The sequence below is a fragment of the Lonchura striata genome, chromosome 5 (genome assembly GCF_046129695.1).
Source record: "Lonchura striata isolate bLonStr1 chromosome 5, bLonStr1.mat, whole genome shotgun sequence".
NCBI classification, from domain to species: Eukaryota; Metazoa; Chordata; class Aves; order Passeriformes; family Estrildidae; genus Lonchura; species Lonchura striata.
In genome coordinates, this window is record NC_134607.1 from 17,513,759 (window position 1) to 17,537,956 (window position 24,198).

The 24,198-nt window shown below is 40.3% G+C and overlaps 1 protein-coding gene across 1 annotated transcript in view; it reads right to left on the reverse strand.

Annotated features, from left to right (window-relative positions):
* The window catches only part of FGD4 (FYVE, RhoGEF and PH domain containing 4), a 102,076-nt gene extending 82,070 nt beyond the window's left edge, over positions 1-20,006 (reverse strand). Inside the window, exon 1 of the mRNA XM_077783355.1 lies at positions 19,913-20,006. The gene's annotated coding sequence lies outside the window, so the exon portion shown is untranslated. The remainder of the gene's footprint in view (positions 1-19,912) is intronic.
* Positions 20,007-24,198: the final 4,192 nt, after the last annotated feature.

Genomic DNA, 24,198 nt, shown 5'->3' on the forward strand with positions numbered 1-24,198 from the left:
TGCTTTGAAAGAAAAGAAAAAAATAAACAAAATCAAAACCTAACATGCAGAAAACTATTACCAAAGAAATATGGGAAATATGGTAATCCAAACAATGATAGAATTACAATGATATCCTGCATGCAGAACTTAAAGCATAAAAAATTCCTGTGGTAAGCTAAAGTGTCAAGAAATCCAAGTTCAAAATCTTTGTCTCTACAATGAATTTTTTCCTCAACATATTCCTCAATTCTCTGTGCAGACTTCTGTGTGCATAACCCCAGTATCAATAATACCACTGACTATGAACACAGGAGGAGGAAACAATCATTAATTACTTGAGGCTGTGCAGATATTTATAAGGCAAGAAAAATGAACATGCAGTTCTTGACAGCACCCAGGGTGCTTTTAAGCAGTTGCATGTGAGAGGAAAAAAAAAAGGCGCCTCAGGAATCAAAATAAAAATCAGACTTTGTTCTAATATGGGATAGAGGAAACTGCTTTCTCATTAGAGGACAAATAAATAAATATCACCACTGCCTGACACAAAAGGCAAGAGGAAAACAACAGGAAAACTTGCCATCTGGGCAAAGCGGTAATCAGCCGCCAAAGATCATTTTAGGGCTGCAGCTGCTTGTCTTTGCCAAGTTTAAAGAGTTAGCTGTTCTAAAAGTATATTTGAGAAACGCCGCTAGGGAGTTTAGATACTGACCTTGTATGGAAAAATTCCACTGAGAAGACAGCAAATTTCCAGGATCCCGGGAATTTTGTTAAAAGTCATCTCATGATTTCCCAGGTTCAGCATCAAAAGAGCCATTCCAAAAATGCAACCAATGTTGCTTTTTTCCCCACTCACATCCCTACACACAGAGCTGCCAGTCTCCCATGTGCCTGTCTGGATTTAGTTCTGTACATCCCACTCCAAAGGGAACAAGTTCTAGACAGAGACTGTTGCTACTACTATATCACTAATCTATTTTTACTGCCTGATGCACAGAGCTTCTGGGAAGACAGCAGGTATAACATTTCTTTCGGTATTTTAAGATTATTAATGTACAGGGCTCTCAGCAATACTATTTGTTGATATTTTACAGAAGCACTGTTAATAAGCTCACAAGTATTTTAGGACTTTTACTAAATCTAGTAAAAAAACCCAACCTAACAAATAAAAAAAAGCAAGAAAAAAGCAGCAAGGTTTTCCTCATGTAACAGTGTGCTTGAAACTAAGCTACTTTTTTCAGATTAAGTATTTTTAAGAGGAAAAAAATCTGTCTGTATGGCACAGAATTGATATCAAGAGACATGAAGGATGACCATTGTGGTCTGAGAGTTTAACAGAAGCCACCTCAAACAGGTGATGAAGGAAGAAGTGATGTAAAGGTGCATAAACCAACAAAAAAAAAGTGATTCATTATATAACATCTGCACTTAGGTTTCAAATATATTACATAGAGTATCAGCTGGAAAAAGCATAGAAAAGACAGGTGCAGGAAGAAACCCAGATCCATAAGCACAGTGTCACATCCTTTAACACCCCCACAATCAGCTGACATTTATTTTAACCACTCAAGACAACCAGGAAACATTTATTCCAGATTACAAACCTTTTGCCAGAAATTCTGCTACCCTTTCTCTTGAATCAAAAGCAACTAAATGACCTAAAATTCACCCCTTTTGAGGGAAAAAGCAGATGCAATTATTTCCTCTGTAGTAACAAGGGTGAGTAGTACCCAATGTGTGTGGGGAGCTACTCTGCACTGAAAGTGATAATTTGCCAAAAGATTAGATGGCTATCATCAGGTATTGTTACACAGTTTTAAACACCAGTATAGTGAACATGACAAAAAGTAGAAGCCACTGGAAACAACAAACATTATACTAAACAAAGGGCAGAATTCTACTGAACCCGACAGTTCATTGTTTTGTAGTGTTCCCCTCCATCATTATCCCGATAGCAGCAATTCAATCACAGTTATTGTATTTCACTGCTGTTTCAGAGCAATCAGCATGGATGCTACTTTCAGTGACAGATAAATCTCTAAGGCAGTATAAACTTCCTGATGAAAAAGTAGCCAGCCAACCATTTACTGTCCTATTTACAGAACAAACTGGTCCATGAAACAGGAACCTCAATATCCTACTTCAGTCTCAAAAGTCTTATCAAGGGACACAGAAGGAGAGAGAAAATCTAAAGACAGGACAGGACATCAAAGAAGCTTTCCATAAGTACAGAGTGGCTTGACTACGTTCAAGAGAAATTTAAATTTAAAAAATTTTAAGTAACATTTACACTGCAAAAGTCAGTTAAAAAGTGACTTCTTAACAAAATATGTGTTTCTTAGTCCATCCTTTCCGCTGTACTAATACGTATATAACAATGATATTTAAATAAGTTCAAGCATCAAGATGTGTAAAAGTGCAAAGAAAGTTTATCAGGTTTACAATTATCTGTCAGATACTCACTGTGTCTTCTGGAGGTATGAAGATAAAAATACATATCTGGAATACGTTCAAGAGAAAGACAGACGTTTTAAAAATAAAGCTAACTGCAGACACTGCCACTGGCTCACCAGTTTCATTTTGACTATTTGAGAGACATAAAATACTAATGAGGAACGTTTACGTTTTCTTTTAAAGTTTTTATTTAAAAACGGACACAAGTTTCACAAAAAAACCCAAGCTATTCTCTGACATATCTGGGCGATCATAAGCAACGTTCACTACATAAGGACTGTATTTCATTAGATTCTCACTGCAGTTACAGTGCTGTGTATCACAGCCTTTATGTTCCACAGATCTTACAGTAATAGTGAAGTCTGATTAAAAAAAAAATAAAACAGAATTATCATGAGCTATTTCTAGGCAACGCCAGGATCCTAAAGACAAAAATTCACAGGAAGATCACATATCAAGGCAGTAGATTAAAGCTCACAGGCCTAGGACTTGAACTGTGGCAGATAATATTTCAAATAAAAGGATATCCAAAGCCAGGAGAGAATAGAAATTTTTGAGCCAGAAAGTGCCCTGAGCCCTGTCTAGCCAGGTCAGATCATTGAGGCAATCAGATGGAAAGAAGAAATAAAAAAGAGCTCATGACAGAACCAACTTTGCAAACAACTTTCCAGAACTTAAGTTCTCTGGGAGAAGCTGAGAGACATCAGCTGCACAGGATCAGCTGGCTGCCCTCACACCTCCTTCATCAGCCTCCCCTGCTGAGGAAGGGCTCAGCCACACCTGAGGCTGAGCATGGAAACTGAGATACGGAGTCTAAAACCCAGACAAACTTGTCATATAGCCTCACCATGTGTAAATCACAGTTCTCTGACTGTAGTTGGCTGGGTTTGTCTTGGTTACTTTAGACATACAAGAAGCAGTTTAGGAAGATGGGAAGGTTGATTTTTTTCAAATGTGTGACAGACAACACTTCAGCTAGAAACAGTAAGTGCAGCCGTCATCCGTGCTTTTGCTTTTTTGGACTTACAAAACCAAAACTGGACTCTCCTACCCCAGCCTGGCTTCTGCCAAATTTACAGAACTGAAATGAGCAACATTAACATACTTTCTTCTAAGCAAACATTTTCCATTGAAAATGGTATTTCATACACAGATCACCAGTTCTTCACGCTGTGTTGCCAGAACTCCTACAATGAAACAAATGCCTTGTTTAAAGAATAATTTTCTTTCCTCCTTGCTTCAAACCACATACAGCTCCATCCAAAGAGGAGGACTTCATGGTTCCAGCAGGACAGCAGAGAGGAAATGTCTAAATAAGGCTTTTCATCTGTCAAAAAGTACAGGTAGACCAGTGTAGCTCATTCTTTAGTAATATAAGATTTATGCTTTGAGGTTATGCTTTCCCAAACAAGACCCTATCTACACTTCAAGTATAGTGAGCAGATTTACCAAAAAGAGAACAAGTGGAAAAAAGTCTGAACAGCAGCATTCAATTTTGTTGGTGTTCAGAATACTCAAAAGCTTGGCTTCCTACCCTTTTTACTCTCCCCAGATCCACCAGTGTAAAAGACACAGCCTTTCCTATGGCTCTGGCCTGGCTGAAATTGTAACCCTCTATCTTTGAGCACAGAAGTCGTATTTGAAGTGGGCTCCACATTCAGGTCCCACCACACTGAGTTTAGTGCAGAAAATGTAAAAGACTGAACACCACTACATAAATTGCTAAAGAGAGCTCAACAAGTAATTTCAATATACCACCAGATAAAACCCACTCAGGTTTATGTGGCCATCTTGCAAACACCATGGCAAAGAAGTTTTTACATTTTCATTGGATTAGGATGGCAATCTAAAACACGCCACCAGCACCAGTGGTCTGCCACTGACCTGACCATCCTGCAACTCCTAAGTTAGAGCAGTCCTGACAGAAGTCACTTCCAAAAAGACTTCTCATTTACAACAGTAATAGGATATTAAGTGTTCATTGCTCCCAATATTAATTGAGAAATAAACTATTTTCAACGCATTTTTAAAGTATTTTTAGAGAAGAAAATTAGAATCATTTTTAAAGAAGAAAATAAGTCAATCCATATAGGCCAACGCAGGCTTCCAAGTGATAGATTTGGGAATCGTGAACATTGTGAGTCCAGGAGTCAGCAGAAGGAAGGAATGTTTTACTTTATACAAAGCAGCTGAGTGCTGTGAGATTATCAGGATCTTACCCAGCATGTTTACAGAGTGCTGTAAGAGCTTCTGAGAACAGCCTTGATCACTACCAAATCATGTTAATAACCATAAAAAAGCATGACAAATGGAAGAAGCAGAATTTGGAGGGGTTGTACATGTTTTTTCCGTGCATGGCAACATACCTACACTGAACAAAATTGGTTAAAACAATGTACTAACACTTCATGGGAGAATTCCCAAAAGTTCTCCCTTTCATTTACCTTGCTCTAAAAGAAATAAGAGGTAGCTTTCCCTTTTCATGGGAAAATGAGCAGCTCTCCATCTTTGGTACTTTCTTCCATAATTCTGGAACTAAATAGCATATCAGAGACCTCAGTGACACATTCTTCATCTAAAGCCAGATTTAGAATAGCCTTGAAAGAAATGCCATGCAAAGACTCATTTTCTAATAGAGCTCCCTTTCTCCATCTTTGATCCTCTCAAACTCATTCTGACAGCTACAATATAGAAGAGGTCACCACCACAAGCTGACTGTTCTGATCACCTCCAAGAAGCCGGCACTGTAGGAAAGATGCAGGAAAACAATTCATGGGAACAGCACAAATAACAGAGTGAATAAAATGGAAATTCAAGGGCAGTGACACGCTTGGCTACTGCATAGCCATGTCATACAGTTAATGGAATTACGTGGCAACAGTCTTTCCCAGAGAAGTAAATCACTGAAACATTTCTGAGGCATGTCTGCCAAACACCTCATATTTCATTTATTATCCTTTCACAGCAGAAAGTTGTTCACAGGCTAAATTTCCCTCATTCGAGCTATGCATAAAACCTTTAGACTAGTCTATTTAACAAAAATGAAAGTCACATTTAAAACATAGGGAAATTTTTCTTAAAAGGCCTTATTGGAGCTTGTAATTGCACACATACATTATGCACCCATACACCTTGCAGTCCCAAGCACCTTTCATTTTTCCTGAACTATTTCCAGCACTTTTTGGAAATGAAGTTATTTATTTTTAAAGAAAGCATGTTCATTATTCCATGATGAGCAGAGTGGCTGCTGCAGCAGGTCAATAAGGCACTGCAGGAAGGGCAGCATTGCTCTGCTCCCCTTTCAAAGACAGATCACAAGCACTGCCTTCATTAACAAGTATTGACTACCATCTCTAATTACTGCATTCTAGACCTCGCACTTTCACTGCAGCACAAACCTCAGCTGTCCACAGAAGCCATTTGTCCAGCTTACATTTAGCTTTTACGGACAATTTCACATGCTGAAAAGGGGCAGAAACCATTGTTTTATACATAGGCATTTTGGGTTTCCAAAAACAGTTAAAATATCAAATTAGATACATGAATCTGTTGGTTTACCTGTCTAAAGTTAGAAATAAAAATCTAGTATTTAGACTTGTAAATTATTGAAGTGGTTTTCAGAAGTACTCAATCTCCATAGCTCAGAAAAACAGGATATTTAGCTGTTACATATGCATGTAAAATCCTGGCTGAGGAATGGAAAACTCTGAACTTGCTCTCCCAACTCTTTGATTAACCCCACTGAGTAATACCTTTGCTTTTCCTATGCATAATTTAGAAACAGACAATCAATCCCAATTAACTGCAGGCAAGAATTTAATTCTGAATCACATTGTTGGCAGACTAGAATACTGCTTTTCTATCCCACTCCCCCCTTTCTTTTTGTCCTTCAGTGTTTCTCAGTAAATAAATCCTTGATTACTTTTTCACTTAAATATTGGCTGCATTAAATATTCGCCTTAAGGAAAGTTCTATGGAAAATTATGACATGCATACCCTACCCTATTTTTCTGAAAGATTCTTATCTACATACAGGAATTTATTTACTTACCAGTGAAGAGATCTACGAGCATTTGGTAAGAAATTAGGGATTCACATTTTCTCCTCAGGTCAAAAGAGATTCTTTCTACACCAGGCTGACTTCGTGCTATATCCTCAGAGCCTCCACCCAAGGTGGCTGCACAACCTACACATTGAAGGGCTCGCTGTCTCTTTCACTTCCTTTTGTGGTTTTCAAGGCCAAAACGAGAGGGAGAGCTTTTATTTTTTCCACCAGAATATTGCACTCTTCAGTTATTTTATGAATATGTGAAAATATTTTTAAAGTGAGAGCTTTATTCTTACTTTTTGCTCTTATTTGTGGATGCAGAGAAAGATGGCAAGACCCCACACAAGCTCAGAATGCCTCTACTTCATGCTTACTGTTCTCTCTGCATGCATAACCTCCTCCAGAAAGCAGAAACTTCAGTGAACAGCAAAACTCTACCCAGACAAATGGAAAGTACAGTACTGTGGCTGCCAGAGGAATATATTGCTAGACTTATCGTTCCCTGCAGAGCAGTATCATTGCCTGCTGAGCATTCCCCATCCTTCCCACAGGAACGAGTGAGCTGACATCAACAGAAAGAGGGATTTTTGTCACCCATACCCAATACTTGACAGTTTATCTGTAAAACAAGACATCCACATCAAAAATACTTATGAGATAGTCATAAACACTTCCAGCTGTTTGGTAGAAGGAAGAAGTAAATTTTTTTCTTTTTTTTAAGATGTGGGACACAAAGAATGCTCAGCTTTAAGCAATTGCAGTTTTGTAAGTACAGTAATAAGCTCATATAAAACAGTTTTGAAATAGTCCTGCAGCTGAAACATTCTGTATTCATTCCACACTGGGTCAGTGTTTTGAAGGATGTCTCTTCACAGCACTGCTCTCAAAGCAATCTCAGTATCACCACAGCAGGCCAAAAGCAATAATCTGATAAGTAGTTCCTGTTTCTCAAATTTAATAGTCTGGTGTAAAGACATCCTAAAATACAGAAACATCACCTGCAATCTTCTCCTCCATAGTCCTTTCCAGTGGTTTATACAGCAATATGAAGCTTTAATAATTATTTGCCCAATAAGGTAGAGACATCAATCAAATAAAATATAGTAGCTGCCTCCTCTTTTTGAAGGGAAATGGAATTCTGATCCTTTAAAGTTTCTTTTGCAGAGAAGACAATTCTGAAGGTAAAACTATACTTATCACACAGACTAAGATAAATAGGTCCAAAATATTTTATCAAAGGAAATACTTTCAAAACCTTTGAAGGCTGAGGATTTGCTCCTAAGATGAAAAACACATATACAAATGAGAACATTACAAATGAAAATCTTATGGATTTGAAAAAATAGGTTGTAAAGAGCCTCACTCCATTCAAAACTCTATTACTTGCTACACAGGGCTGCTTGAAAAAAAAATAAAAATGTAAAAAAATTTACTAAATTTGGGACACAGTATAGTACAGGATCCAGCGTTTGGGTTTACAATTTGATAAAACAGTCCTATAAATAACTTGTTTTTGTTTAGATGGAAGCACACCTGACAAATATATCTGCTTCACATGTCTGAAAAATTATAGCAAATAATTTGTATATCATTTCTTATCATGCTTCTCAGTCACAAAGAAGAGGGATAGGAAAGAAAATTAGAAAATTGTTGAGGCAAATTTTGCCAACCATCAGCAGAGTCACTAAGGGATTCAAAGAGGCATTCCAGAAGCCCTTAGAGCAGTTTCTGAAGGTGAAGTGTTAAGTTGCACAGGGAAAATGAGAAGTGCATTTGCTCTATGGGGTTGGGGTTTTTTTGCTTGTTTTTTTTTGCTTTCTTTTTAAAGAGCATCTATTGCCATGGAAGCAGAAAGCTAAAGTGAGTTTTAGAAAGGTTTCACTACCCAGCATAAGTAACCACACTACAGATATGAAAAGCATAGTGTAGGAATTACAACAAAACCACTAAAATGTTAAGGATGTTTTACCTTGTATCCATTTCCATAGGGAATTTACCCTCAATTCTAAATATTTATCATTGATCTCCAGCTCACAAGTAGCCACTCTCAAGGAAAGAAATATGCAGGTAAACTGCTCTGTTTTCATACTAGTCTTTGAAATCAGGATAGAAACCTATCATGCTAAGCTATAGCTAATTGTAACCATTTTGCAATTAATCACAGATTAATTTGTGGCAGAAAAACCTTTTGAATAAAGTCTGTGGGGAAGAAACTTGTGTTCTATGTGGTCATATTTCTTTCACCTGATCATAAAAAAGACCAGGTCTGATTTGATGTAAATATGCAGCAGATAGGTCAGAAATCTCCTCACCTTTCATATGACATGGCCAATTTACTCAGCACAACCATTTCTATTGAATTACAGCAATACTGGGGACGGCATATTTGCAAAAAATTCCCAGTTAAACTAAACCTTAGAAAAACCAAACCTGATTTACTGGCTGTACGTAGGTCAGTACTCAAGACTTCCAAAAAGTTCAAAAAAGTTCAGTGTATGAACATCCATAAAATCATAGAATGGTTTGGGTTGAAAAGGACCTTAAAGATCATCTGATTCCAACTCCTTACCCTGGGCAGGTACAATTTCCACCAGACCAGGTTGTTCAGAGCCCCATCCAACCTGGCCTTGAACACAACTTCTCCAGGAAACCTGTGTGCCAGTGTCTCACCATCTCATGAGTAAAAAATGTGTTCTTAACATATAATCAAAATATCTTCCTTTTTTAGATCAAAATTGCTCCCCTTGTCCTGTCACTATCAATTTGTGTATTAAATTCTCTTGCATGAGCTGTAAGTTAGCCGGCTGTTTTGTTAAAAACTATGCTGGAATGAGTAGCTCCATCTGAAGATACATATAAAAGAAGATAGAGGAAACCATATATTACTAATACTGTTATCACTTTGCCTTTTTTTCCCCTGAATATGAACAGCTCAGAACCTCTAAAGAGTTTAATATTATACCTGCAAACACTGCTAAATCAAACATTGTCTGTAGCCTGAGCCCATAACTGCCAGTCCCAGAAGGAAAGCCAGACCAGCTTTGCTGAGCCACAGCCAGCTGGAAATTCAGCAGTAGCCCCTGCTGCCAGAGCACAGCCCTGCTGCAGCCCCAGCTCCAGCCCAAGGGATGGCAGCAGGATGGAGAACTCTGGTAGTCCAACCTCTAAATCCTGCCATCGCCACTGCTGCATGCTCACAGCTGCTGTGGTGCAGCCTTCCCTTCCTGGCTCCAGCACAGAAGCAATTTATTATGCTTTTCTCAGTAAAGGCACCAGTGAGATGCCTTGAGGGAACTAAGATTTTAAATTCAATTACAAAGTAAAAAAAAAAATTACTGCATTTGCTTTGCCTGCTTGTTTTGAGCCTAATAAGTGCAGGATCCCTTTTTAAATCTGTGTACAAACATGGAGTTAAATATTCATGTGTCAAGACTTGCCTACATGTTGTTTTATTGATATTTGTCAATAAAGAGCAATAGGCAGCTGCTCATATCTTAAGTTTACATAGCTTTTGTGTACTAAGACTGAATTTTCACATTTTTAACACAGGGCACAATTCTGTGGGTAAACCAACAGGTTTTCAAAGATTCTGAAGTAGAATAAAGTTATTAAATATAAATTGCCCTATTAACTTTATATTAGAATTACCTTAAGAGAAGTAGAATAAAATCCTGCTTTAGATTTCAAAACTCAGATTCTTGTCATAGATATAATGTTGTTAAAGTTACCTTCCTTGTAATCTCTGAGGAGCAGAAAAATACAGGTGTGCTTTTATCTTATTTTTTTAATTCAAACACCTGAATTAGAATTAATAGAAATTATTCATACCTGCTTCCTTTTTAATATCAAATAAATGAATCAGAGAAGATATGCAGTCATTGCCCAAAATCCACTAATCAGGAAACAAACAATATTCATTTTTTCAGAAAGTTAGTTTGCCTGTATATTCCTAAATGTATCTGCTAAGTCCTAAGTAGGGAACAGAATAGTATTTAAAAATAACAAACAAACAAAAAAAAAACAACCCACCCCACAAACCCAAAATCCCACACTGCCAAATTAATAAGTAGAAAAGAGTAAAAGCGTTGATTTTCTACACTCACTAAATAATTACTTACACAATCATAATTTAAACTGCAGATTGCTCAAAGTTATAGCATCCACATATAGAAAAAAAAAGGAAGGGGGAGAAGCACCAAGAAAAAAAATATAAAGAGAAAATCCTTAGGAATAGGGTCCTTTCAGCACCATGCAGTCCTCTCCATAATTACTGAATAGCTCCTGTTTTTCTAATCCCTTGTATACTATACCTGAAAAAAAATCCTTATCAGAAAGCTGATCCTGCTTCTATACCCTGTGCCACAGCAAATACTGTATTTTAACTTCAAACAACCTGCTCTTCTGCACATAGCAAAACAACAACAACAAAACGAAATCCAACAGCAGGATTTAAGACCCCTCAGCTCTGTTTACTTCAGTTTACAGCTCTGCTAGCCTTACCTACATTTAGTGTTGCCTGTCAGCTCACTGACTATAATAAGCATGTAGTCCTTGTCAGTCTCAGGAAGGATAATATATTCTCACTTCTCATATTTAAAAAGCATTTTCCCTTCCTGAAACTGAAGCTAACATTTGACAGCAAGCAGCTACTTTCTTTGACTTCCTGACGGAGGAAAAGTACTTGGAGAAATTCCTCCCTTTCCATCCCAAATGATAGATTATGGGGCACAAAGAACCACCTGAGAATGAATGTATGAGGAGCAGAGAGGGGCAAGAATGGTTCTTTTCTTCGATAAGTACTTTTGTAAAAGCAAATGGAGCTCTGTGGAAAATGATGATTGCTAAATATATGTACTCTCATGGTGTCCACAGAGAACAATTAATCTACTTCTGCTCAGGTTTCTAATCTCCTTCCCTGCAGTGAGAGGAAGGAAAGAGTGAAAGATATATTTTTTTTTTTTCTGTTAAGACAGCAACGGTGTGAGCAATAGCACTGTACACTACAGGGCAGCAGACGGAATGGAATTCTTTTTCCTGCAGAAAATTCTCTCCAAAAAAACACTCAGAGAATTCTGTAATTTTTTTTCCTAATCTATCAACTACCTGCACCTCTAGGCAAAAATAAACAATGGGAAAGGCTGATGCTGGAAAGGAGCACTTTTGACATTTTATGGGTGTCAGCACAGGAACTGGAGTTTTTGCTTGCATTGCTCTAGAGTCACCTCTCTGCAAGTGAGGGTTTGGATTCTATAACTTCACCTATTTAAGTATTCCTAATATCACACCTAAACAAATGAACTGGAAAATAAACTGTTGTGCCCTGGAGCTGCTCCCCATTGCAGATACTTCAGCAGCATTACCAACCCACATTTGTAGACACCAACCATTTTCTGTGTCCAATTTAAAATCTCTTTGTTATTTGAGAGGACTTACATTAATATTTTCTCAGAAAACCATAGTGAAAAGAATGAGTTTTTAGAGAAGAGGAGTCTGAAATATCTGGATCAAAGTAGTTTTAGAAGACTGTGAAGGCTTGCTGATGTCTCCTATACCAGAATCCTGGTCCATTGTCATATACTGTGTGCTATTTCAGATAAATGCTGGTCACAGATGCCTTGAGCCCAGCAGAACACAAGAAATCAATAAAGAGCTTGGCAGATGCCTTTAATCAACAACTGTTTAGCCCTGTGGGGGAAAACAGTAATGTGACAGTTTGAGACGCACACAACACCCCGAAAACACTCCTGTTTTCTGAATGATGTAAGCCTTTAAATCAACAAATCATAAGACATGCACAGTGAAACTACTTGATCCCTTTTTAATTTAGAACCTACCACTGTCCTATCTCAACATTTTCTGTAAGGTACAAGAGGCACAAAATTCAATTAAGTTTAATTTTAATCAGGATCCAGTCCCATACAAGACCTAAATGGCACTTGGAACCTAGCAAAGAGGGCACAATATTCACAGTGATAAGGTACATGATATATACGATTTTAAAATACCCTGATATTATTCAGGTTTGAAAATGGTAAGGCTACTTTTCTCCAGCAGCTCAACTGCATTTGGTGACAACAGCCCCAAAAATCCCATAAAAATCTAGGGAACTTTACAGTTGGCATTGGCAACCTGGGAAAAGCAACCATAATTGTGTCAAAAGGTAAGTTGTTAAAAGCAGGAAGTAATAATTCTCTACAGCTAGGATGAACAGACACTTGTTTGTTTAAACTCCATGAAAATCCTTTGAAGAGGTAACTCACTTGGGTTTTGAAGTTCCTTTAAATTCCTTATTAACACACACAATGTTAATATTGTTCTCATTTCTATGAACAAAAAGCTTTTCATATATCCCATGCACAAGCAGCCCTTTTACAGAAAAGAAATAAAATGAACAGTTAAAGGGGCAATTCTGCACACTGAAGTCGAAGACCAAGGGCAGCCCACACCAGCATGAACCAGGTCTCCTGCTGGCTATCCACAGCAGTTGGGTATTCCTCTCACCCCTGACTGCATGTCAGGAATGTTGTTCTAAGGACACCCTCTATGCTTGATCCAGGACAAGGAAAGGAGGTAGGGGATTTTAGAAGCATATGCACCACCCACCTCTTGGGCTGTTGTGTTTTGACCCCTCCACAAACACAAAAGCCACGGCAATCACCCTCTGCTGCCTCACCTACCTTGGCAGCCTTAAAGAGCACCTTAACAGCCAGCTCAGGCACCTGCCTGCCCTTGACTTGCAGGTCTGGTGAGCCTTTTTGCCCCCTGGATCAGCTATAGATTAATAAATTACGAAGAACATTGTTTCCTGCATTATCATGCATAACTCAAGAGCACAAGGAGGTAATTACAGAGCAACAGTCAGCTCAGATTACCAGAACGTGGTCAACTTAAGCTGCTGCACTACAACCACTCTACCTCCTAAAATGAACAATCATTTTTAGTAGTAGATTGATGCAACTTGCTCTCAGTTTAAAGTACATCCTAATAAAATTCACATTGCTCTATATTTAGAATTAAAATAAACCAAAACACAAATGCTGAATAATTTTATGCATTGATAGCAGTTCTTATTTTATTGTACATACCACAAAAAAAAAAAAAACAAACAAGTGTTTTTCAACACCTTCCCTAGAACAACATTTTCACACAAAAATTTCCAAGCTTTTGTTGTGAAGACATAAAAGCCTTCTTTTAAAGTTTCAAGAATTAAGAATCTTCAGGCTTTTGAAAGCCATCCCCAGGTGCATCATCTCACATTACTTTCTTGAATGCTCTAGTACCACTAATCCATAGGAAAATAATTGAAGTACAAAAGGATTCTACCCTCACAGATTAAATGCAACCACTTAATAAGGAGAGTTACTGTCAGACTGAATAAATATGAATGAACAGTATGTTTGTATTAAGACAGGGACATTTTAGCAAGAGCCAGTTGAAGAAAAGGCTGATAGCAGTGTAATTGCAAAAAACTGAGAAAAAAATCAATTCTGTCAAAAACAATTGACTTCTCCTGTATCAGTGACTTTGCTTTGATTCTTAACTCACCAATTCTGAAGAGACACCTAATTAGCCAGTAAGTTGAATTTTCTGACTCAGTTACTGATGTTAATATAAATAATGCATATATACTAGTATTCAATTGAGGAAGTGAAGTATCACAGACAAGATAGCGAATGATGGTAAGTGATGGCAAAGAGGAAAAACATTCTAATAATTCACTGCAACAAGTTGTCATCAAGCCCTTGTGATACAAGACAAAATACTTAAAAAGCAATCTGTCTTCAAATATTATTTGCTTTAAAAATTTTGGAGATCAGGGAATTTGCAGAGTTTAGAGGTTTTTAAGTCTGCTGTAGACACTAACTTTGATTTTTGATTTAGAATACCTGTTTCATAGCAGAAGAGAAACTAGGAGCAAGTCATGTGGCATATGACACACTTCTGAGCTTAAGCAACCAAATGTCTCAGCCTAATAGGAAGATGAAGCCTTAAGTAAATAAATAAAAGTTATCCTATCCCATCTATCCAGCTGGAGCTTAAGGGCTGGACAGTCCACAAAATGAACAGCAACTGATCAGGTCAGGATGCTCAGCCAGAAGCAGAGGCAGTGCAGGGAGTTTGGCACTCTCCCCTAGCTCTTCCACCTTGAGAAGCCACCAGGAACAGGCAGAGGATCTGCCCTCAAGTCTTCCAGGCTGAGGCCTCTCATGCTTCACAGAAACAGACAACACACGGAAGATGCAGTTAGAAACTTCTCTGTTGACTTCTGCTTCTCAAGTGCCACAAAGTCCCCAGTGGTGACCAGCAGAGCCAAAAGCCTGGCACAGAAACATCTCATGCTCAGCTAATAAAAAGCCAAACCCTTAAAAGGGCCAGAAGAAATTCAGCTACTGAACCAGTGACTTTTAATCATTGTTCACCATTGGCTCTCTCCCAGCCTCATCTAATTCTGGCCAGCACGTATGTGGGAAGGAATGTACCTGGAGTTACCCATGAGAAGAAGGCTGCACCTCTAAGCTACATTATCACCTGTGCTGCAAGACATTTGTTCAGAAGTCATTAACAGATCACAGAACTTCCCATGTCACACTACAGTTCCACCACATTTTTCTTCTTTCCAGGCTATTTAATTTGTTTCACATTAACATCTGACATACTTAGCATTAATACTTGATAATGAATGCTATTTCATTGCTCTGTCCTACCTTCCACTCGGTGTCTTTTGCCTCTAATTTTAACACATTTTATGCTCCATTTTACTGAGTTTCAGTGCAATCAGAGGCATCAAATTGCTCTGAAGCTCATTAGATAGAAATTTCTTTACATAGCTAGTTTTGCAGACTACTGTAGCAGTAATTTTCCTTGTCTCCTGTTTTTATTCAATTGTCCATATGTTCTGATATCACCTTACTGCTGTGTATCTGCACCTTGGGACCACACCTGATTTCTACATGTCTTACCAGCATTTCAACAGAAGCCCATCCTCCCCTACATTAACTTCAAAGGTTTTTTCTTCTGCTAAAGGCTTATCTCTGTTAAAATGCTATTTCCAAGGCAGCTAGGTGAAGAAACCATTAGAAATTTCTCTTTCCATTTCCTCCTTTATGCTCAGGTTATTTACACAACCTGGTTCTCTGGGGATACACTCCCTAAGCAGCATTCTCTCTCCCTTTGTCAGGAGTTTGTTGACAACGGCGTGACTATATCGAGCTGTCCTCTGCTATGCATTTGATTAAAATGTTTTGACCATTAATAGCTGGAGGCAAAGTTTATTCACAGATTTAACACAGATGAAAAGGATCGTTCTGATCATCTGAGTGTAAATAATCATCCCAGATTGCCTTATATTTAGGAAAACTAATAAACACAGCATCCCATTCTGGAACAGAAAGCCGTTTTTCCCCCCTCATAGAAATAGAATTTCAGTTACAAAATCCAGTAATTTGATTAAAATATTGAATTGACAGAAATGTTTTGAAGAAAATCTACCCAATACTAAAAGAACTAGAGGAAAAAGCCCACAACTGCCTCATTTTAAAATTTCCTTGTATCATATTTTTCCTTTCCCTTTGACAAATCCTTCATCCTGGGAAGACAACTTATCTATCAAATGCATAACACTACTTAAGACACAACAGTGCAAAAAACAGCAATTGGAGGGCTTTATCACAGATCTCACTGTACCCAAGACACACTGACAAACACTGCCAAATACTGCCCAGTTATAAACAGGATTTTTACTGGAATGCTGGGAGATGAGACAGTCTCTCACTGGGACTTAAGAAGTGGGGGAAAAGTCTGATAACTGCAGTTTCAAGTAGCACGGGTGTTGACAGAAAAGAAGAACAAAATAATAGCCAAGGGCAAATTACTAGGGTTTTTTGTTATTAAGAGATTCCTTTGTTGATATTTGATTTTACTTATTACCCAAAGGTAATGCATTCCCTGAACTAACTCTCCTCTTCCAATCCAGAAATCTCCCAACCACATTTATTAATCTACAAAATAAATTATCTTTATGATCCTGTACAAGCAACTAATTTGTACTGGGTGTGCAAATTATTACTTTCCCAGTTTCAGCAATGCCTAAAAGCATTTCAGCAATGGTACTTACCAGAAGTTCAGTGATTTTGGCCTCTCAGGCTATATTAAAAAGAAGCTTCTAGAGAAAGGAGCAGGAAAGTTTCAGCAAACCCATGTCACTTGTGACTCTCCCTTGAAATCTTCTGTGTATTGTCACTTGAAAGTCAATCAGTGAATACAAATTTTAATTTATTTCAGGAAATCAACATCCAGATCACCAGGAAGTCAGTATTAGAGGACAAATAAAAATTATTGGGAAAAGTAGACGTTGTCAGACAAGAGTTAAACAGAAACATCAAACCAACCCAAAATACACATAGACATGACTGGACAGTGTATCAACTAAACAGTACACTCTTACTGGCTTTAAGGGGATGATTTTGATCCTAAATGTTTGGAGGAGAGGTGGGGAAAGAAATGGTAAAAGCAAAGCTCCATTTCTTGGCCCTTCCCCACCTTTGCTTCAGAGGCAGAGGTGATTCATTTGGATCACAGAAACAAGAAGCTCTCTAATGAGAGGGAAATGTAGTTTCATGGAAGTTCTGTATAAAGCAATTTGTTATGTTTTACTTTCCCTCATTTTTGAAGAGAGAGGAATGTTTGGAAGCAGTTTCCTCATATTCACCTTCCTCTCTCAACATTTTAATTACCAACTCCTTGATAAAGTTCAATTTTAGAAAACTGTCAAAAAGCCTCAAATCCCCTGGAAGGCTTGTAAAGCAGCTATTTTTACTTTGTCAGTGGTCTCTAATGTACCTAGAGATGCAAATCACTGCTAAGATTAGCCCTAATGATTGCTTAGGTTTTCCTTGAACACATTGTACAGCAAATTTTCAATCAGTGTAGACCAGTCAACAAAAAGCAGTGGATTATACAAAGCCAGGAGCAAGAAGAATCAAAATCCAGTGTTCATTACTGTATTTTCAAAGGTAAAACAACAACAATGAGAATCTGTCAGGCAGTGCACAGTTATCCCTCTAGCATTTAAAAAATAAACAACAAAGACATTTTTCAAAGACTAGAGCAGCATGCTATTAGAGTCTCATTTAGTTATCTCCTACTGCAAGGTGGAAACCCAAAAGATTACTGAAGATTCTATAACATAATCCCACCATATCATACCCATTTTTAGGCAGAGCTACAACAGCAGCATCAGGGAACTATTTCTTTTTTCCTGTCAGTGTTAGAAGACACCTTGCTGCAGTGAATGCTGTCCTGAATGCAAATTACCTCAGCTCCCCACAAGGCACTCTGCAATGTCTGAGACTGCCAACAGACAGCACAGAGCCAGCAGATGTACATGTAGCCAGTGGTCAGAGGGAAACTTTCCAGAAAGGGTGAAAATTTGCACTGCAGTGTGCAAAGCTAGGAAAGCGGTGCATGATTTGAATAGCACCAAAGGTAATCTAGTTTCTGTGCAGCAAGGCCAGAGGTGACTGTGCTGATGACAGGAGTAAGCTATTTCTTGCTGTGAAAGTGAGTTACAGCACCCCTGTGTTCTGAGTGATGGCTTCACACCTTGATTAAGCCGACCAGGTGGTGATGGAACCTCCTAGGACAGCTCGGTCCTCTGCAGAATCCAATGGTGCCACACTCACACCTTGCAGAGCTCTTGGCTTGTGAAAGTGCTGAACAAGCGAGCTGTGAAACACCTGCTTCTTGGTGGGAGGCTAATTTTGAGTTAACATGCACACATACATTTCAAGTAAAGATTCACTCAAGTCACACAGACTCTGAATTCTACTTCAGCAGGAAAATAAAAAAAAGACACCAAATCCCCAACACTTATTCCCTTCAAAAAGAGATTGTTAATCATGTTACTCCACACAACACCCTTCTCTAAACTGTCTCCAGATACCTGGTTTGGCATTTTCCAACAATTTCAAAGTATCTCTGAAGATTCAAGTACTCTTTTGTCTAAGCTTTTAAATTAATGTCAACTTCCAATGAGAGATAAATTTTGCTTTGTCCTGTAGGCGGTTAAATACACCAAGCTTTTTCAAACGTACAGGTTAATAAAATATATTTGCCATTTTGCACATGACAATGAAGGTGAATTCCTCTTTCCCAATGTAAATGCAGACATAAAGCCTCAGGGGAAAAAATCCCAACACCAATAAAAAAATGTTGGTTTCATGCACAAATCCAAAGTCATTAAACACATTAAAGCTAAAATAAAGGATCCTGTGAACAGTATTGTGTGGCAGTCTGCTCTTCTCTGTGCATATTCATTATTAAATTAAGCAGGCCTCTCGCCCAGAAGTCATGGAATGACTGTTCCCAAGCAAAATACCCCATCCTACTATTTGACATGTCATAATTCCCAACATCGTAACAACCATATGACAAAGATTGCAAGCTTTATTTCACCCACTTTGCCCCTACACACCCATAAAACACCCAAGGTGCCGTGAAACCAAAAGCATGAGGACAGCACATTGCACTTGCTGTCACATTGCAGAGTTCAAACCTGGAAATGCGTGCGTGTTACCTTGCTGATAAAGGACAACTTCCTGAAGTTCAGATTTTACAACAGTACTTCTTCAGGGCGGCCAAGGCACCCCAGGTAACCAGTCTGACTGTGCCTTTCAACATTATGCAGCTGCCTTCTGAAGTGTAACATGTCAAACAAGTCTAGCACAGGTTGTTGCTGAAGGGGGAAAAGGGGGAGGCGCAGGTGCAAGACACGGTCTGTGAGAGGGGGAACACTGCTTCCCTGCCGTCCTAATAACTGCTGGTACAAAACTCTTAGATATAAAAATATGTGTTATAATAGTCCAACACGTAACAATATAACAAACGTGGATATTAATAAAAAGAACAACTCGAGTACATTTCGTGCTGGCAGTACGCGCTCCAAAGGCGCGGGGAGCTTTCTCCTAATGATCCCGGAGTTCGCCCCGCGGCCGCAAGCCCCGCACGGCAGAATTGCTGGGCGAAGCTCCCCGGCTCCGGCAGCGGAGCAGCACCTTCTGTCCGCGCCCGCCCAGCGCAGGAGCCCAGGCAGACCCCGGCGCACCCCGCGGCCGAGTTACCTGCGGGCGGGCTCCGGGCGGCGGCTCCCGCCCCGCCGGCGCCGGGCTTCCTGCGGACCGCCAGCCTCCTGAAGTGCGCGCCCTCCGCTCCGCTCGTCCTCGGCGCGGCGGAGAAACGGAGAAAGGCGGACTGGGGGAGAGGCCGGGGGGTCCACAGAGCCCCCCGCGCTGCCCCGAGGGCCGCGCCGCTCTCCCCGCCCGCCTGCATCGCTTGGCCCTCACCTGCCGCCGCTCCCCGCCCCGCCTTCCCTTCCCTTCCCTTCCCCGGCCGGCACCTGGCCGGCACCGCCTCCCGCAGCCCTGCCCTCGCTACCTGCCCGCCGGACCCGGGCGCCGTGACTTTATCCCAGCCGGCTGCCCACGGCGCAAGTTCCCCCCCGGGCACCACACCCGCTGTGCTTCCTCCCGGAGCCTCGCCGGGAGACCCCAGCCCCGTTCCCCTTCCCGTTCCTGCAGGAGAGCTCTGACCCCGCTCCCCTCCGCAATGCCTGCCCCGCCAGGGGAGGCCCAGCTCCTGGCAGACACTGCACCTGACTCGCTGCGCATTAAACACAGCGCATCAAACTAGGCATCAAACTGCCCCTAGCGCGATCCCCCGCGTCCCACGAGAGCATTCTCAAAGGCATCTCGGAGTCCCAGCACTTAAAAGCGAGTTTTGATGCCAGGGATGGAGCTGCAATACTTTAATCAATAATAATTCCATCCAGGCCAAAGCTCTTGCCTCTTTGCCAAAGTCTCTAAATTTTCATCAATGAGAAAGGCAATCAGCAGGCTATGCTGCTTTGAGATTACAATCACTTCCACAGCAACAGTGTCTGAAAGCACTGTCTGAAAGCACCTGTTCACCTGGTTAACCAAAACAGTGTTCAGAGGAAGAACATCTCCACCTGTGCCATCGTGAGAGCTTTGAAGTCTGTCAGGGAGCCTGATGTGGTGCAGTTTGGGGCAAACCAGTTGAGAAACAGTGCTCCCACTACACAGGGTTTTCCTCACCTTTGGAAACCAAAGGTTTTAGGGCTTCCCTAAAGGTGGCCTCCTGTTTTGGAGCATGCTGCCTCATTTGCCATCAGCTGTAGCTGGAGGATTTCCTCACAAAAGACAGCTGCAGTCAGCTACACTCCAGGGATGGTATCTCTTTGGCAGCAGTCCAACACAGCCTTTAGTTGCCAGGAAACCATGAATTTCAGGGCCTTGAGAGAATATTTTGGAGAAATACCCCTCTGTACTTACCCTGCTCTTACATCTCTTTTTGACCACTATCAGAGATGGGAAGTGGGCAGGCAAGACCTTTCATTTGACACACACAGCCACTCTTAAGCTTTTACATATTCCCAAATGAGATTTTATGGACTGCTCAAGCAAGCTGCTGACTTCACAACTTCCTTGACTTCCAAGGGACAAGGATACCTCTTGTCAGCACCCACAGAGCCATGCATACAGCCCAGCCACATCTGCAGGGGGGAACCACGAGATGGGGCATCAGCTTCCTCCAAAGTCCTGTGCTGAAGGCTGAGGATCCTGCTGAGTCTTTTCCAGGAAGCTTTCTTGGCATGCAGGACAGTAACACACCACCTGCTGATGTCAGGGGGACCCCCTGTGTGAATCACCAGCAGATTGTGACCCCTGGGAGGCACAGCAGGAGAGAGAGGACATGGTGGTTTTCCCATACCACACATGCAGTAGTGAAGGATCATGAGGTGGAAGCCAAATGAGTGGATCTTCTGCTTTCCGTGTCAGCAGTGAGCAGGGGGGAAGAAATGGTGCAGGTGGGACATCTGCCACCATGTGCCAATGATCTCACTCTTTTGATCTCTGTAATGATTCTCTGACAAAAGAAGCTTGATATATTACAGCCACCCCCTTAGGTTCCTGATAAAAGAGAAGCAGCCAGATCACCTCCTGGATCCTTTTTGTCTGCTTGCAATTGCAAACATAAGGTTTTACTTTTGTATAAACATACAAAAAAAAAAAAAAAAACACAAAAAAAAACAAGCAGTGACTCAGAGATAAAATACTGATTTATGTCCTGACTTCAGTCACCTGACTAGGGCTGGGCATATGGACATGCATGTATCACTTATTACTGAACTTTGTACTTACCTCTTTAAACACAGCGCTGGAAGGAAAGCAGCCAAGGAAGCAAGGCCAAACACACCCTACAAATCTTAACCAGGAACTGCACTAATTTTGTTTTCTGTGATGTTATCAGTGAGTGGTAGCTTATTACAGTGTCACTCTGGAAAATAAAGGTCACCTCAGAAAAGAGACTCATGCCAACTGCATGGAATCGGAAAATTGCTCACAAAAGCTCCTTTTCTTGAGAAAATCCCCCTGAAGCACACTGACATATTTAAAGCAGCGAGGTGACAGCCTGTGATAGAAGAAATCCAGGCAGACAGTAAATTCACAGTAACTGCAAAGCATTTGTACGGTGCAGTGTGCGCCAGGGTTCCCAGAGCAGCTTACTGTCTCTCTTCTTTTCAGCTAGTTACACACAGACCTGGAGCAGCTGGTTCAAGCTGGCTCTGAGCTGCTGTACACCAGCAACTGCTCTGTTCTGCCTGCTTTGACAGGGTAAAAAACTTCCTCCCCTTTTGGCACAACCTTCCTCCTTTTCTGTACACTCTCAATACCTCTTGTTCTCCATCTCCGGGCATAGACAGAGAGTCCTTTGGCAACGCCAGCAAAAGGAAAAACATTTAAAGTGTAAAAGGTCAATCAGAGATAAGTATTATCTTGGAAAACATCACCCTAAATGATTGAAAGATTAGTGTAATAACTGGAGAAAGGGTCTGAGAACAGAAAAAATAAGCTTACATGTAGACAGTACTGTCAATGCTATTTAAAATATATCAAGGTTAGAAAACGCCACTGCTTGGCTAAGAGCCTTGCAGACACCTCCCACCTCAGGAAAAGTGCAGGAGGACTTGCACATCCCTCTGGTGCCTGGTCACCAGCAAGCCACAGCCAACCCAGCAAGGGCAATAGCTGGGCCATCCAGCTCCAAGGCTTTTTGGGAGTGGTGAGAAATGCAGTGCTGCAGACTTGATTTAACTGTACCTTACTTGCTTGTGGGAGCAAGAACAGGAGCCCTGCAGAAGCACACAGAGGTGGAGAAGGAGAGCAAGGATAGCTGGCAAGACAGCCTCAAGAAAAAGTTGAAAGAGCACTTCTGGTGTGTGAAAATCTTGGAAGTATTCATCTCATGCTGCTGGAGACCCAAAGCATTCAGGGAAACAGGATTTTATAGGCACTCTTCATTCAGTTTGTCAGAAAACAAAACATCCCTTTCTATGTAAACCTCTTTGGATTAATCTTTTACTAATGGAAGCAACCTTCAGAAGATTTGATTTTTACTAACTTTTCAAGTGAGGCCATGTCTGCTTTTGCCATTGGTCAAGATTCTTTATTTCTGCTGGAATTTAACTTTACTGTCTCCATAGTTGCACTATAAATTTGTTCCATGATTCAGTTCAAGGCATCTAGCTTTGATTTCTCTGAGTACTATCTTGTGCTGTACCCCACAGAAAATCTGTGTAGTAACATATTTTTAGAGCATTAATCCACAGGACCCTGAGAGAGAAGATTCATTAAATCAGCACCTAACACAAGAACATTTCTAAAACTTTCTAAACATTAAAAACTTGTTTATAGTTTATTTCTAACTGATTTAGACAGAACCTTCTTGTAATTCCGAGGGAAAGCTGACTTTATTTTAGGTATGAAACTCCAAATAAAAACTGAATTAGAATATAGGCTATAATATAGAAAATGCATAGTAAATACATAGGTAACCAAGCCAAGTCCTGCCTAAGTTATTGTTTAATTCATCAGACAGTTTGAATCTTCTGTGAACTGCATTTAAGCCACAAACCAGTTCTGCCAGCAGGGAAGTATAATGAAGAACAAAAACTGGTAGAGCAGAAGACTGAGTAGGACAGTAATTAGAGAAGAATTTCACTCAACTCAGACCCTCATGCACATTCCAGATGAAAAGTCTCTTCCAATAGCAGCAGCAGCTACAATGCACAAAGCCACTGCAGTGTGTGACACTGATACACAGGCTAAGCAAGCAAATCAGGCAGATACTCGACCGCCCCCAAATTGTGATGCAGGCAAACACAGCATCCAGCACTCAGAGGCACAATGTGACTTTCAGCCTGAAGCTGCAGGCTCTGCTTCTTAGCCTGGGGTGTGGCTTACAGAGAGGAGAGGGACTGAAACCTGTGCTTGTTCCCTGCACAGCACCCAGTGTGTGTGTCAGAGCAGTGTGGGGAGCCTCAATGTGTGCCATTATGCTGGTTTCCAGCAAAAAATGCACTTGGATTATTTTGTGACTTACTGCCATATCTTAGGAAGGAGCTGCAGAGTCAGCAGCAGGAACTGGGGTCATACATCAGAAGTAACCCACAACAAGCAATCTAAGAGGGGTCAGACCAGTCCCAAGTATTAACTGCTGGAACAAAACTGGAAGGGTAGACAGCCCTCAGTAGAAAATCCATGGCATGCTTCTTTCATCCAAACCATGCTTCTACTATAAAAATATAATATAATATAATATAATATAATATAATATAATATAATATAATATAATATAAT